This window comes from Aquila chrysaetos, chromosome 6, assembly GCF_900496995.4.
Source record: "Aquila chrysaetos chrysaetos chromosome 6, bAquChr1.4, whole genome shotgun sequence".
Lineage (NCBI taxonomy): Eukaryota > Metazoa > Chordata > Aves > Accipitriformes > Accipitridae > Aquila > Aquila chrysaetos.
This window is the reverse complement of record NC_044009.1, coordinates 26677076-26692819: the sequence shown is the minus strand read 5'-3', so window position 1 is coordinate 26692819 and position 15744 is coordinate 26677076. Positions and strand designations below refer to the sequence as shown.

The 15744-nt window shown below is 37.3% G+C and overlaps 1 long non-coding RNA gene across 1 annotated transcript in view; it reads left to right on the top strand.

Annotated features, from left to right (window-relative positions):
- The window catches only part of LOC121233368, a 34132-nt gene that overhangs the window by 4569 nt on the left and 13819 nt on the right, over positions 1 to 15744 (top strand). The window contains exon 2 of the long non-coding RNA XR_005932585.1: positions 5119 to 5200. This is a non-coding gene — a long non-coding RNA (uncharacterized LOC121233368). The remainder of the gene's footprint in view (positions 1 to 5118; positions 5201 to 15744) is intronic.

Sequence of the window (15744 nt, the reverse complement as noted above, 5' to 3'; positions counted from 1 at the left end):
ACTAATGGCAGCTGTTGCTGCTAGGAAGGACACTTAAGTAGAATATATTCCTTACCAGACAGATTTTCCACAGGTGCTACAGTTTCTTAGGTGGATGCTAGGTTGTTCATTTGATGAAAACACAACCAAGAGCAACATAAAGTGTAAGATGTCAGGTTGGTCTTGAGCATATAGCTTAAATATCTGGTCTAAGATACTGGAGTGAGGGTAGATTAAGCATTGCTGAATTTGGAGATCATAGAAACGATGATCTTACAAGTATACATGCTTATTAGGCATTATAGAGCCAGCACATAAACTAAGTTGGAGTAATTAAATAAGAGGAAGGCGAAAGGGTGAAAGAAAACACCATCTGCTAACTCTCGATCAGTCACTTATAAGCAAACTGGAATATAATGAAGGCCATTGCATTCTGATCATGAATAGATCCTTCTGCTTGGCTTGTGTTATTTTTCCTCAAAAATAGTGCATATGTTTTGTAACAGTTTGGTAAACACATGAAAAAGAGAGGAAAAAGAAAGCTAAAAATCTCTGCCGAATTGTACGAAATGCAGCAATTTGGATGCTTCATAATATTTTTTAATATATTTATTTATCTTGCAGGAACTCTTAATAACACTTACAATAGCAATAGTTTGATTTGCAAGCTAAGAGCTTGATTATGCAGCCAGCAGTTTCATATCATTATAAGATCATTGTATTTGACAGAGTGAATCCAGATAAGCACTAATTCATGACCTTACGTTCTTAGTTATTTATAGCCATTAACTGATACACTGATTCTATTAGCTGACTGCTAAATGTAGAGTATTCATGGCATCTCCTCTAGGGTTGAAATAGCAATTGTTTTTAAGTCTGTGCATTTTCCAACATGAATGATGACTTTCTAGGCTATTAATATAGAAGAGCGACATACAATGGCATACCCACCTGTTGTATCAACTACCAGCAGCCAATAACATATGTTAACATAAGGCCAATGTTCTTTTAATTAATATTCATAAAATGAAAGAAATCAATTAATACTTATATGCAAATAATTCAATTATTGCAAAAAGTAAAATTCATTGCAGCATTGTCATGTGCATTCAAATCCTACTCGTGAAACACTTAAGCAGATGAATGACTTTATATGAGAAGGAACATGCCACAATACATGGGACAATGTATATAAGATACTCTTGTACTTAAGTCTTTTTTGAAAGAGATTATATTGAGACATGCAATTACTGACACAGTCTTTTAAGGACACTTCAACCACACCTGTGGTAAGGATTCAGTCCTAGTGATGTTAGTTCAGCTTAATTATGAAATCAAGTAAGAATTTTGGGAATCTCTGCAGAGGTTGTGAGGTTGATTACTTTAAAAAATATTTAAAATTCAGTGTCCCTGAAAATTTCATTTGAATGGATTTTTTTAAAAAAACAGCTCAGCATTAAATCATTTAGAATGAAAATACTGTGTGCCATTTTCACTTTTGGATGTTGATTTTGCTCTCCACTTAAGCTAGTACTGTGCCTCTTCTGATGCCAGAATATGGTATAATGAATAGCAGTGTGGGATCAGTGTCAGATTCTTATTGTTTCTTTGGCTTTGAAGTTACCAGCAATCATGTCCTCATGCTTACAAAATCTATGGAAGCACCCCTTTGCAGGGAGGCAAAGTGCTTCACCTGTGGAAGGTGCAACTACACCTGCTACTGCAATGGAGCTATACGGTATGCAGGTGACAAACTGCAGCTAAAACACTTCTGGGGGAAATGGGCAGTCTGCCCCCCAAATACATATATTTTCCTGCCCAGAACTTCTTGAGGAAAGGCAGTATGCTCCTTAAAAGCAGCACTGAGCAAAATAAACCTAAGAGGACATCCATTTTGTTTTAAAATCATGTTCCTGATGCGATTATGCCATTAATTTCCTTTTCTTTGGTTACAGCAATGAAGCAACACGTTTCAGCTGAAAAAAAGGAAACATAGTACATTTACACTAAGCATTAATTAGGACTTTGACGTACTTGAAACACTTGATTTTAAAAAGAATTTATATGATAACTGCTATGTTTTGCTGCTTGCAAGCACTCTTCTTTTGGCCTAGTTTCAGTTAATGACCTTTAACTGTGAAAAGCAAACTTAGGAGACACAGACATAATTGTGCTTGAGATTTGCTATTAATGTTCTCTACAGAGTCCATGTGTTTGCATCTTTGCCAGCTCTTAGCATGCTTTTAAAGTTATGTTCCCAGAAAGTACAAAGTCATTTCAGTGCATTTCAAATTGGTTTTAAGGCTGCTTGGCCTGGAGAATTAAAGCACAATGCTTGGGTTGATGGTATTTCAGCCCAGCAAACTAGGATAGCTCAAGCTCACACATGAATTGGAAGCATACATGCCTCTCTGGGTACTCGTGTAAGATTTGGGTACTCTGAAACAGAGAAAAGAAGTCCATCCAGATTGCTTAAAGTAATGGTTTTCTCTAGCAGCTAATTCTTGTTGCTGAGGCAAAGTGAATTGCTTCCTCTACATTCATGGTAACCCAGCTATCACGGGATAAAATTTTTCTACAGGTGGGGCTCCGTGAGGACCCTTCCCATAGCACCATGTTTATTTGCCTTGCAACTTCCACAAAAAAAATGAAAACCACTACGGGACTGTTTAAATGTGAGTCTTGGGGTACTGCTTTCTAATCTCCACAGTACAATAGGGGTATGTCAGCACTATGTGATGATAAATGTGCAGGGGCTGAGTTTCTCTCATTGTAACATAAAAGCTGCTTTTTCCCTTATATTGAACTTGTCTGACATAGTCATCAGGGAAAAGTGGGTGCTGTGGGAGCAACTTCCACAGCTAAACTCTTGAGTATCTTAATACAGAAAATGCATCTTCGCTGTGATTTTATTGTCTCAGTGGAGTTATTCTGGTTTAGCTGAATGCTACAGTGAATTATTTCTTGCAAAATAACCCCCCTGCTTGCCTATTTGACATCCAGAAACTTGAAGAGGTTAGTTGCTGTCTAATGTCATAGTCAATTACTTTTTAAAAGACAATTTTACCAGCTGGCACCCGGCTAACTGACCGTAGCCGCCCTCTCCTTGGAGGCAGTCTCCCTAGGTCAGCTCTGAAGCTCAGGGCAGGGGAGCGTATGCACCATATCTGTTAGAAATAAATAGATGACATCTCCACATAAGAAATAATCTGATTTACCCTCTGGTTTGCTTATGCTGATTTATATAAAGGCAATGATAGGAGGTCTGTATCTGCCCCTTATTTCATCACTAAACTCCCATCATGATCCCATTCCTATTAAAAACTGAAAAGGGGGAAAAAGGTGTATTTTAGCATCATGAAACACACCATTCCTTGCGTGTCATTTCAAAGCAGAGTAACCGTGGTCCCTGTCACACATTCATTCAGGGGAGAAAAGAGGAGGACTATTTCAGCACAGTCAGCCAGGCTACTATGGTGAGAGTAAAAAGCTGCCTTTCCCTTAATATTTAAAAGTCCAAGAATGCTATAGAAGCTGAAAAGGAGTTAATTGTCTGGGTGTGGTTTAACTGAACAGGAAGAGGAGGCAGGAACATGATGTTGACCAGTAAATGTGAGACTCCCAGATAAAAAAAAACCCCAAACTGTTTTTTCCGAGGAATGTAGGTACCACCGTTCCTGGTTTCAACAGAAATGCACAGGGGACTTCACAGCCATGTATGTATTCTTTCATTGACAGTACTGGCCTAAATACACATTACACACTGAGCTTATTTTGCATTTATTGAACGTTTCTGTGTTTTACAATGAAGAAATTATGTGCTTGAAGCCCTCGAGGGGGTCCTGAGAAAAATGTGTTAAAAATCTGCCACCAAATTAAAGGAAGGCCTGGGATGATGTTTTGATGTTTTGCTTCTATGAGCCCTTACCCTCCCCTAATTTGGTCCCTTTGCATTAGACCCTGTTTGGTCTCCTTTGAATTAGCATCTAGGCCCCTTTGTATGAAATCAATCTTGTTCTAAAAACAAAACAAAACAAATGATTATGAAATATTGTTTGAAGAACGAGTATTGCTACTTGTGGAAAAATGCAGAAAAACATAGCACTTCTTTTCTTTCCTAACTTCTAGGAGAATGGTATGGACTATTAGGACTATGTAATATTTAGATGGGATGAGAAACATTAACACTAGTTAATATTTCTCCAGTATATAATTGATATAGTGGCTAGCAATACGTACTAATATAAGTGTGCTGGCAGGAAATCATCCCCTATCCTCCTTTGTATTCTAATACGGAGGCTAGGATTAACTATCCTGAAGTAGACCAAATACTCTGAACATAGACTACTCTGACTGAAGATGAACCAAGTGGGTTCTGGGATTTCAAAAAGGGGGGTATTTACTGCCTCTTAAGAGCATATATTTTGTGCACTGTACCTGACTGACAGACAGCAGGAATGTAATATCTTTCTTAATAAAAAAATAACATTTTCTCATACAGAAAAAAGTAGAGTAGGCTGCTGACACAGAAGGACTCCCATGCTATCACAAACAGCTAGTATATTTTGCTTTGACTATATTCCTTTCCACCTTGCCTATTAAGAGTTTAAATAAACCTAGAAAGTGAATCTCTGCTATGAAGCAGACACACACAAAAGATTAAGAAAAATAATGAACATAACAAGTATTTTTAACAAAGGATTGCATGGAGAGACGTAAAAAGGAAGCAAATTGTGGTACGTTGTGGTGAAGATAGTGTGGTAATGACACGATGTATCAGTGGGAAGGTGAAAGTTGTATCAACTTAAGTTTTCATTACCTGTCTTTGATTTATGTCAGAAATATCACGTGTGCCTGTGTGCTTCCCAGGAGACACCCTTTGTACACAGCATTTCCTCCATTGTCCTTGGCATAAGGGACTTCTCATGAGCAAAGATGTAAGCTTGTTCAGCATAGCCAAAGATTATATAAAACAGTTATATCCCAGAGGAACAGTGTAGTTCCATACATCGTCTGTGAAAAATGCGAGCATCTCCTTCACAAACAAAAGATCACGAACCATCTGTGCAAGCAGGAACCATGAGACTGCCAGTTCTGGTTTGGGGTTTTTTTGTTTGTTTGTGTTTTTCCTATCTATAGGATCATATGACCCAGACCTGTAACTCCTGGAAGGCTCCCTTGAGATGCATCTCAGAAATGTTGTGGACAAACATAGTTTTAGGTAAGTATGAATGCCTTTGTTGACTTGGAGGCTGGGTTAACTTCAGTGGAAGCTGATGGAGTGTACAATAAATAGGATTAAATTGGAGGTGTAAACTGTCATAACAACCAGTGGAAATCACATAGATCCTGCAAAGCTATTCAAGATACTTGTCATGCACAATTTCAAACCATTCCCAACTTCCCAAACATGGTGATTTTGAGTCCTGTGCCAATGCTAGTACAGACCCTACACAGTCCAAGACCAAATCCTGAGCTCTCTTTCTAACATTTAAAAATGTTTACACAGGAACATTTGGAAAGATAAAATCCAAGTAGTCTTTTAAACATGAATAAGTAAATCACATCAATCCCTTTCTACTCAGTTTAAAATAATTTATTCTGAATGAGGGTATTCACACATTGGGATTTAAGGTAACATAACGAACTGACTTCAAATTCCACCTTTAGCTGCTTCAGATGAATCTTTTTGTGTGAAAACAAGCCCTGAATTATAACTGATACATGCAAGGCTGCCCTTTGAGTCATTTGGCTGTCTGCCTGAAAGCCTGGGGGCAGATGAAAATGTATTAAAATAAATGAGTTAAAAAGAATACCTGCCTATTATTAGAAATAGGTAAGATTTACTCCTCATGGTATTACAGGTACAAGTTTACCACCACTGTATTGATGGTTTTCAAAGTCATTCTAATGCTCTGTGTCGCTTATTATTTTTTAAACAGAATTTTCTTTTTAAAATTATTTGGGCTATCTGTCTAAAAGTAATGCACTTAAATATCAGAAGTTAATATTTCCAGAAAGCATGCACTGCTATTTAATTATTCTTTTGTATCTCTAGCACATGATCATTTACAAGCCAATTTTGTCTCCCATAAGCTTACAGAGAAATGGGAGAATTCACTGAAAATAGCAACACTATTCAGTGTTGCATAAGAGACCGTGGTTGAACAGGGTGACCTGCTGTGATCTCTAAACTCAGGGGAATGGGAACTCTTAAAAGGATATGTAACCAAAGCCTGAGCTATATTTAATTAACAGTTCATGAAGTCTGGAAACCTTTTGAAATACATTATGATTTAATTAACAATTTGTATGGTAAGGATGTACATTTTAATGAAAACAACTGGGAGTAAAACGTTCAGTTTACAAAACAAGTGAGATGATAGCTGAATAGAGTTTACATTGCTTTGCTCATAGCTTGCACATGTTATTAGCAGTAGCCACACTGGGTTCAGATTCAGTATCTGCAACATTTTAAGAGACACTGAAGTACATTGAAGTATGTTATGCCCTAAGAAACCAGGAAACTGGTTTTAAGAATTCCTCTTCATATAATTCATTGTTTTAATATCCCCTAATACACTGTAGAGTTCCTTTTTTATAAGACTCCCACATAGTCACACAGGAGAAAGGTTCAGTCATGCATAGCAAAAAAATCAGTCTGCACTGTTTGGTGGCATACCGAATTACACTTCTCCTCAGTAGAACTGTATCTTAGGCAATATTTTTGAGGGATCTTTGTGGTATCATTAAAACAATAGTGAAATTATAGAATTATTTGAAATTACAGTGTGTTTTCTTCCATCTGGTAAATCATTAAATCAAGTGTGAAATATTTGTACAAGAAAAAGATGTGATCTCACTGTTGATGTCAAGAGAGAGTTCCCTGTTGATGTTCTCCACATCTCTGCCTTATACTAACATAAGATGAAAAGGTACACCTTGTGTAACAACTAGTATTTGCTATCATCGTTTTTGTAGGAAATTGAGATTAAATGGCAAGAGTCATTATTAAAATCACATTTGAAAAAAAAAAGGATTTTAAAATAAATATATATTCCTATGATCAGAGACAAATTTTAGACGATAAGAAGAAATATCTGTAAAGTTATTTGAATCAGCTATTAAATACTCTGGTTCTTTGTTAGTTTATTGTTCAAATTTGAACTGTCATTGTATGTGATGATAATGCATAAAAATGGACTGATTCTTTTTTTCTAAGTGGACCGAGAGATTGTCATCTGTAACACGTTACTTGTGTGACCTAAGCTCCAAGAGCAGATTTGCTATTCTTACCCAAGCCAAGAACTACAGGGCCTGAGCTGAGCTCTTTTAAATAGTTTCCCTTAGGTTTAGCGAACTTTTGATCAGATCCTTTGATCTGAACGTTATAATAGTCACCACCTGCCTCTCAAAAGAAGAAATGGATTATATGAAGTGAGTTTGTATGTGCACTGTTTTTCAGTGGATCTCTGCAGTTTATGAAAGCTCAAGAGTTCAAACTGCAAATTCTAAGGTCCTTCCCAGGGTTCAGATGGTTAAGATTTATTTGTAATAAAGTAACTTCAAGGCATACCAACTAAAACATCTTTTTTCTGTTTATTTTTGGTTTGTCTTTCACTTTCTCAAGTATAAGATTATATCATGGAAATTAGAAGCATTTTCCCTGCATTATCCACTTGACAGTACTTGGTCTTTACTTCGTTTCAGCTGTTTCCCTTGTTTATAGTTAAATGTTTCCTCTGATTTCTTTAACTGTTTTTTTCCACAGCAAAAAAGCAACAAAGATATTTAAAAACAGAGCAAGATCTGATTGCCACAAAACCCCAGAAGGTTTATAAATTGTTAACAGTATTGCAAACACCCAAAAAAAAAAACCTCCTGAAGCCCCTAGTCTAGCTTCTTATAAATGCAAATAGAAAGTGTTGACTTCGGTGGAAGTTTATCGAGCATATTGACTGCTGCAAAGTTTACCTCATTGGTAAAGGCATAGGCAGACATGTTTAAAAGGGGTTTTCCAGGGTGAAAATAAAGAAATAATTTCCATGAAGATATAGAGAAAAATACTTCAACAAATATGCTACTAAAAACGTCATGTCTGACTGGGGATTTCAAAACGTCAACCTTCACGTATGAATTACAAAATCATATAATGTAATTTGCATCATTTTATGAGCAGTGAGAAGGATGCAACACATTTACTGGTCAGAATATTTAATTCTCCCAGACCACCCGCAGAAGCAGTTTCCAGATACTTCACTTTAAGGCACTCTGTGCACCATTTTGTGCTCTCTTGTTCTTTGGTCTGGGAAGAGACTGTCCTGATCACTGGAAGTTTTCCTGAATAAAAGATGCCTCATTTACATTTAATGTTGCCATGTCACCAAAATCAGATTTAATGTCTTCTTTGTCATAAGTTTTAAGTTCACACTTCTTGAAAAATGTTGTAATGTTAATGGCAGACACATATTTTGGCTATTGTTCTTAAAATGTCCTTGCTGTGCATGAAATTTCAGTAAAACTGTCTTTACAGTAGACTTTTGGTGAAAAAAAATCACTTCTACATAAAAATAAACAATACATAATTTCAATTTTAAGCACTGCCAAAGCACAGAGAAGAGAAGCAGATTTTGGCCTGGGCAAAAGTCTCAGAGTAACTGTTTCTGTTAAACAAATCTGTAAGCAATCATTGAAGTCAGTTGGTAGCTGTATGAACAGTTTAAATTTATCCATAACAGAAATTCATAGTGTACCCTTGACAAGAATAAAATAATATGTTTAACATCAATACATAACCATGTTTGCATTCATATGAATGAGACTTTCCTTGTTTCCATCAGCAGAAGCAGAAAAAGACTAGATACTTTAAATTTCTTCAATCAAAATATATAAACAAGAAATGTTAAAATTAGTCTAGGAGGTGAATCTAGTAAAAAAAAAAATGTAATTGAGAAAATTTTAAATTAAGCCCCTGCTTAAAATAGATCCCTGGGAGAAAAAAGTCAACTAAACATCCTTTTTTCCGTATGACCCCCAGCGGGACTTCTGTCAATATCCTTGTTGGACATAACTTACTATATGGGAATTTGCTCAGGAGATACCTGTGATGACTATAAAAAAACTTGCGAATGTTTCTGAAAACATCCTACTTCAAGTCAATAGTAAAATTATTATTTTGTGAACTTTTGTGTTATCAGCTGAATGCTATGAGCTCCTTTCTGAATATAGCTCAGAGTGACAGAGCTGAACAAAGGAATGTTCTTTGATCAAAGTGCCATTTTCTCTTTTCTCTATTTCATATTTTAATCTTCTGCCTGTATGAGAAAACTTCTTTGTGGCATATAGCTAACTTCAGTCTTAACATAGAGAAGATAATAGTCATTGATCAGTTACATGGATATAGAAGAGAAGCAAATATGAAACGTAAAAACACATGTCAAAAAGAAAGCAGTGAGAAGAAAACATGGCGATGTTTTTGTTTCATGAAATCTGTCTGATTTCTTTGGGAATTGCTTTTACTTTGGGTAGCAGGGAAGGCTGGAAGGGGCAAAGTCTTTTGGAGCAGTGTGGCCTTTTAACATAACTGCTGGAATAAATGCATGAAAATTATAACTATAATTAATAGTTCCATTTGAAGAGCTACAGAGACTTCTGAGTTTTTTCCAGTTATTATCACAACATTTACTGGTTGTTTACATTTTTCTTTCAATGCATATTAAAGCTGTAATCTCATGGCCTATCCTTCTTTGTACCTTCATTTGTCCTGTTTTGCAGTACTTACCTACAGTACATGGGATAAAGCCAATCAGGCACTGGGGAAAAAAGAAATTTGATGAGTTCATTCTGTAGTATTCAGTCAGAAGATGGGAAATTGCATTTTGTGTCTTTTTATTCATTTAATCCCTGTAAAATTCAGTTCCATACTCAGTGGAGTATTTTGTTCGTGTTTTCTGTAGGACCCTGTGGGAGGATCTATCCATCATCCAAACCCACAAACAACACATAACCTGAATAAATACAAGTTGAATTCACCAGAAGCTTTGCCAGCAATACAATAAAATATAATGACACTTCTTCACATACAGTTGCCATGTCCTATGTGTTTTGCCCTTATAATTTACCTCCTGGGGAAAGTAATATGTGATAAACTTGTTGCAGGTGGTAATAAATTAGTAAATGCAGAACTGATTCAGAGCTGCCGTGTCCGCCCATCTCTAGCACAGATGTTCTGCAAAAGATTTAGAGACTGTTTTGCAGACACTCAGCCTCTGAGGTGAATTAGTTGAATGCTTACATGGAAAAATTGAAACAGTCCTTTTCTGCATGTACTCCCTTGATTTTTTGTTTTTTCCTTCCTCCACACTCCTTCCATACAGAGCCTTTCCCATACACAGCATGTCCATGTGCATAGACTGAAAGTAGTTTTTAATCTGCAACACAATATTGCTTCTGATGCATTATTATTTTCCTTTAAAGCATCCTGTAGTATCTTTACTGGGACTTCTAATAATTTCAGTAACTGTACTCACTAAGTCATCAGAAAGTACTTATTAATTTTTCTAAGAACTGTTACTAGATTAGAGAGGCACAACTTTTTGTGGTCTGAAGGGCTGGTTTGGTCTATCAGGCTATACTTATCCTATCATAATTAGGATTTTGGGCACAGTTAAGGATTACCTGTCTATCATCACACTTAACTCCCAACGCTTAACTCCTTTGCTTAAGGAGGACCTCTGTTAGTATGATTTTTGAGAATGGTAGCTATTTTAGAGATGATGCCACACAACCTTGTCAATCTTATTGGTGTTTACTGCAGAATTCTTTTCCTTGGCACTGGCCTTTAATCTCAAAAATCTCATTTGGAATCCAAACAGACTGAGAAAGTTCCGTCTGGGCTCTCCTATGACAGCTGAAAAAGGTTATATGTAATGTACTCAGATAGGTTCAGCAAAGCTGTCCCTCTCTAAATTCAAATAATTAATCCTTTCCAGGTTGGCAGTAATTCAATATTGAGTACATAGAAGCTCAAGCTTTGATATTCATGTGGCTCCTCAGCACTTCAGGATAATATATTACTAGCTTAAGGAGCACTGAAGACAAATATTTCGGTCCTTGCAGTGTCATTTCCCTCAGTTGTCATATCTTTAAACTAAAAATATAATGGTGACAGATAATGGTTATAACCTGATGACACACTTGCCTTACAAAGCCAATAGCATTTCTATTAATGGCAGACAGCAATCTTGCTGATCAAATGAACAAAGGCTACATTTAAAACCTAATACACAGCCAGGGCAACCTGGCAGTGACAACAGCCACACGAGAATTTGGGGACCCTGTGAGTAGCTTTTTTGTATTTTTTCTCAGAGGGGACTGTACTGTAGAGCAGTAACAGACTAAAGGAAGCTCATAAGGAGGCTAATCCTCTTTTACTGTGTGATATAGTTATAAATTAACGCCTAGATCTGTGGAGCTATAGAGGTGCTTTAAGTGCCTTCTACCTCCATTTCAGCACTTAGACCTTCACTGAGACAGATGGGAGTGTTCAAGCAGCTTCGTGGCTGTGTACTAACTTCCCGAAATGCAGCATCAAGTGTAACGCTACCAATGTATTCGTTACACATGATTTTAGAACATCTCAATGATTGTTGTTGTTCTAGATATGTATCTTTAATGACAGAAGCATGAAAAACAAATAACCAACACAAAACAAACTGAAAGTAATTACATTACTTCCTGATCTGATGACATAAAACCCCCACAGCTAACAATAGATTTACAAAGGGGCCAACAAAACCTGTAAATGCAAATTTTGCTCTTGTAAGCCATCGCAGTGCAAGCCAACATGGCAGTCCCACACGCCGCTGCTTGATTTATAATTGTTAATACTCCACAGTCTGAGAACCACAGATCTAGAACATCCCAAAAGATTTACCATGGCACTTGGGAGTCACAAACAAAAAAAAGCACACTTGCTTTGGGGACACAGAAACCTTTTCTAGATCTGGGTCTACATGTTCTCTGCTGCCCAGAGGACCAGTACAGCTCTATGTGGATGCAAGCTGTTACACCTGTAGGTGCAGAACAGTCTCTCTATTGGTTTATTTTGTCTTTTGCAGCTCAAGTGCTATTCCCTTACACAATAGAGCTAGATAACGTGTGCTGAACTGGGAGGAAGACGCCTTTGGTTCACAGTTGAGCCAATTCACCAACTGCCACAGAAAGGATTTTGTTTGTACCTCAGTTTTTAGTAGGATGACATGCTGTGATAGTCCATGAGGACTGGTATTTATTGAGCTGTGTCCTGATAAATGTCAACTCTGCTTGATAGGCATCATAAGTAATGAATGTACCTGACACATTACACTTCACTGTGTGCACTCCTGGCTGTTTCGATGGTGAAGAGACCCTGACTCTTCATTTCACATCAGCTATAGGAATGCGCAGGATTCACTCTTTCATTTGAATGAACACATAGACTATCTAAACTGGCTTTAAAATGGTGAGTGACAGAGAATATATCACAGTCCTTGGATAACTGCCATTGCCGATAACAACACAGGTTTTATTTTAGTCCGAGCTGTTCTAGCTTTAGAATCTGTTACCTCCTACTTGATACTTGCCTATAGCACACTGACAGCATGTACAAATATGAACTGGTACTTGCAAGTAAGAAATTCCTATGTCTCCTGTTGCTTAATACTTTCCTACTCTGCTGTATCTGACAAATGCTGTCATATACCCATTCACTTTAAGTAATCGTATCCTCAATCAGATTTAAGGCGCTAACAGTTTTTTCTATGCTGGAATGGTCTGTGAAGTCAAAGGGAGCCCAATACTAAGCAAACCTCTGATTTCACAATCATTATGGTGGTGACTACTCATGGTGCATCCTCACAGTCAGAAAGTTGAGGGGAGCAGCTTCCAGTATAGGGATATTTCTGAGGTACAGCTGACAGAGATAAGCATATAAAAAGTAGCTGGCTGTGGCTTGCAGCTTCTGCTGAGTTGTGAAGGCAGTGGGAACTGAGACCCTTCGCCCTCCAGAGAAAGGATTACTTTTTTGTGTGCTGTAGGAGTGGGAACCAAACTGCTCTCATGCCCTGAGCACCAAAATGTCTTGCCGTGTGTGATATAGTATACTGATGCTAAAGTTGCACATAATTTAATGCGGCAGACAGCTACAGATTCACAGCTGAACAGACCTGCAAAGAATCATGTTATTGTGCACAGAGGAAACTGTATGATATGAATATGATCTGACACAACTGACAAAACCTGACAGTATGTATCAAGCTAATCATGCAGAGAGCAAATATGGGTAGTTTCCAGAAAATAGGGTTTTTTTGTTTAGTTATTTTCCAGAATACTGCATAAAAGCCTATTTTTTGACCTTCTGCCCAGTTCACTGGAAGTGATGGAAAAATCTTCTTTGATTTCATGGGTTGTTGGATCAGGCCCAGAGATTGCAGTAGTGTAGCAATTTAGTCTGAAAGGCACTGTCAAAGCCAGACAGAGGCAGAGGGTTATGGTAGCTGGAGATATTCAGAACGGAGCGGAGATTCATAGGGAGAATTATTAATGTGAAGCTTGCAAAGGCCCTTCTCCCACTGTGCATACCTCTGTTTAGCAAGATCAATCGCTCACTTCCACATCAACCAAATTTGTCCAAGATTAGGAAGATAGTAATAATAAACAATTAGCATTTACATCACACCTTTCATCTTCAAAGCACCTTACAAACATTCACTAATTAATCCTCACAACAGTCTTGTGAGTTAGGGATTTTCATACCAGTTTTACAGCATTCATTAAGGACTCAAATCTACAAAGTAAAAAGAAAAAAAAAAAAAAAAAGTGGCAAACTACCCCCTCCCTGACTATATGTTTACTGTAGAGCAGCACATGAGAAAATGTGATGTGTCTTGGGAACACTTCTGTCCCAGTAATTCTTGCATTCTCTAAAAAGTAAATATGTATGTATCATAACCTCATGAATGAAACATAAGGTAAAATAAACCCTATTATTTTAAGTCTTTCTCATCATAAAAAATACTAAATACAATTTTCAATTTTGAAACAATTACACAATTATTTAATCTTTTACCAGTTACTGTGAGCATCAGTTATGCTTTCCCATTATAGATTCCTGAAATATCAAGAGAATCTTTGAAAGTATCTATTAACTATCTATTTGTCAGATGAGTGCTGGGAGCATAAATGCAGTGGTCCTAAGAGACTCTAAAGCAGCTGTGTTTCTCAAAGCAGCTAAAAGAACACATTAAATATTGCTTGTAATGTCTTTTATATCCAGTTTTACATTCATTCTGTGCAAAAAGAAGCTGCTAACGGGAAAAGGAGGAAATGTTAATGAATTCTATCCCTACCTCATAACACAGGTTACTTAGAAACACATGGTATCTTCAAATCTTTCTGGTTAGCATGCAACATGGAGAAGGAGTTACAGTAAAGGATAAAGAATTGCAGAAAACTACAACTGCTCATGACTCCCTGCTCCCTATTGTCTGTGTAAATTGGAATAGATCCACTAAAGGAGGTGGGTCTCAGCTGATTCATGCCAGGCAAAAATGCAGTGTGCCTTTGTGGTTTATAGACCCTCTTTGTCTCAGTCTTCCCAACAGGCAGCTCTGTACTCTTCCAAATGAAAAAGAACAGGCTGAGAAACTATTCAATGGGGATCCAGTTTTGCTCTGTGGTTGTTTCTCAGATTTTCACTTTACCCATGGGCAGAAGAGGAAAGTTAAACAAGTAGCTTCTTATTTGTTTCAGAAGAGAAAGGATTTTCCTCAGGATTCACACAAAGCAAATTACTGTTACCTTAAGGTGAAAATAGTTTCATTTAACAGGTTAAAAACTTCCTTTCTTGCACTAAATGCTAAAAAGAAATAATGTCATTCTTGGGGAACACAGTTAAATAGTGTATTTACTTGGTATTCTCTTTCTACAGAGGCTGTTCATGCACTATTCAAGCTAATAGTTTTCATATTACAAATTACTATAAAGTAAGGCTACAAAAATGAAGTTATTCACTGAATAGCTGCATCAGTTCAGATTGTGTTGGAGACGTATTGTCAGGGGCAATGTTGGTAGAAGAGCTAGTTTCTGAATTGAATGTTAACTACGTCTAGAAATACCTAATCCCTTTTGTCATCTGTCCTTTCCCAGAAATCATAAAGCTTCATAAATCTGCTGAGTTCTGCAAGTGACCCCTTCACCCTGCTTAGGTTCAAACTTCCAAATCTCTGCTTCCCTGCCCTCTGGCCTCACCCTTGGATCTGGCTGTTCCTTGCTTCTTGTCCACCTTCTGTGCTCTTCCTTCTTAAACTTAGGCCGTGATTTACAAAAGAAGTTTTTGCAAGCCATACTTTTATATGGATTTGTTATTGGATTCAGTTTCATTCACATCACTATATGCCTGCTGTCAATTCTTACCCACTTCCTTCCAATTCAAGAAGTTTGCCCTTTTTCTGGTTCATTTGTGCTGTTGGGGTGTTTTGGCGGGGGGGGGGGGGGGGGGGGGGGTGTGTGCAACAACAACCAGGTGTCACAAATAAGAGTTAACCATGATACAATTTCACAGGGTGCTTTGTTTTGCTCAGGAGACATTCTGGATTATATTGTGTTGCACATCACCAAAGGCTGATTAGAAATCACTGGAGTGCAATCTGAATGGCCAATTAAACCCCTGTATCCTATGCCAATCTGATCAGGATGAGAAATAGAGAACATAAGGAACATAGCTCC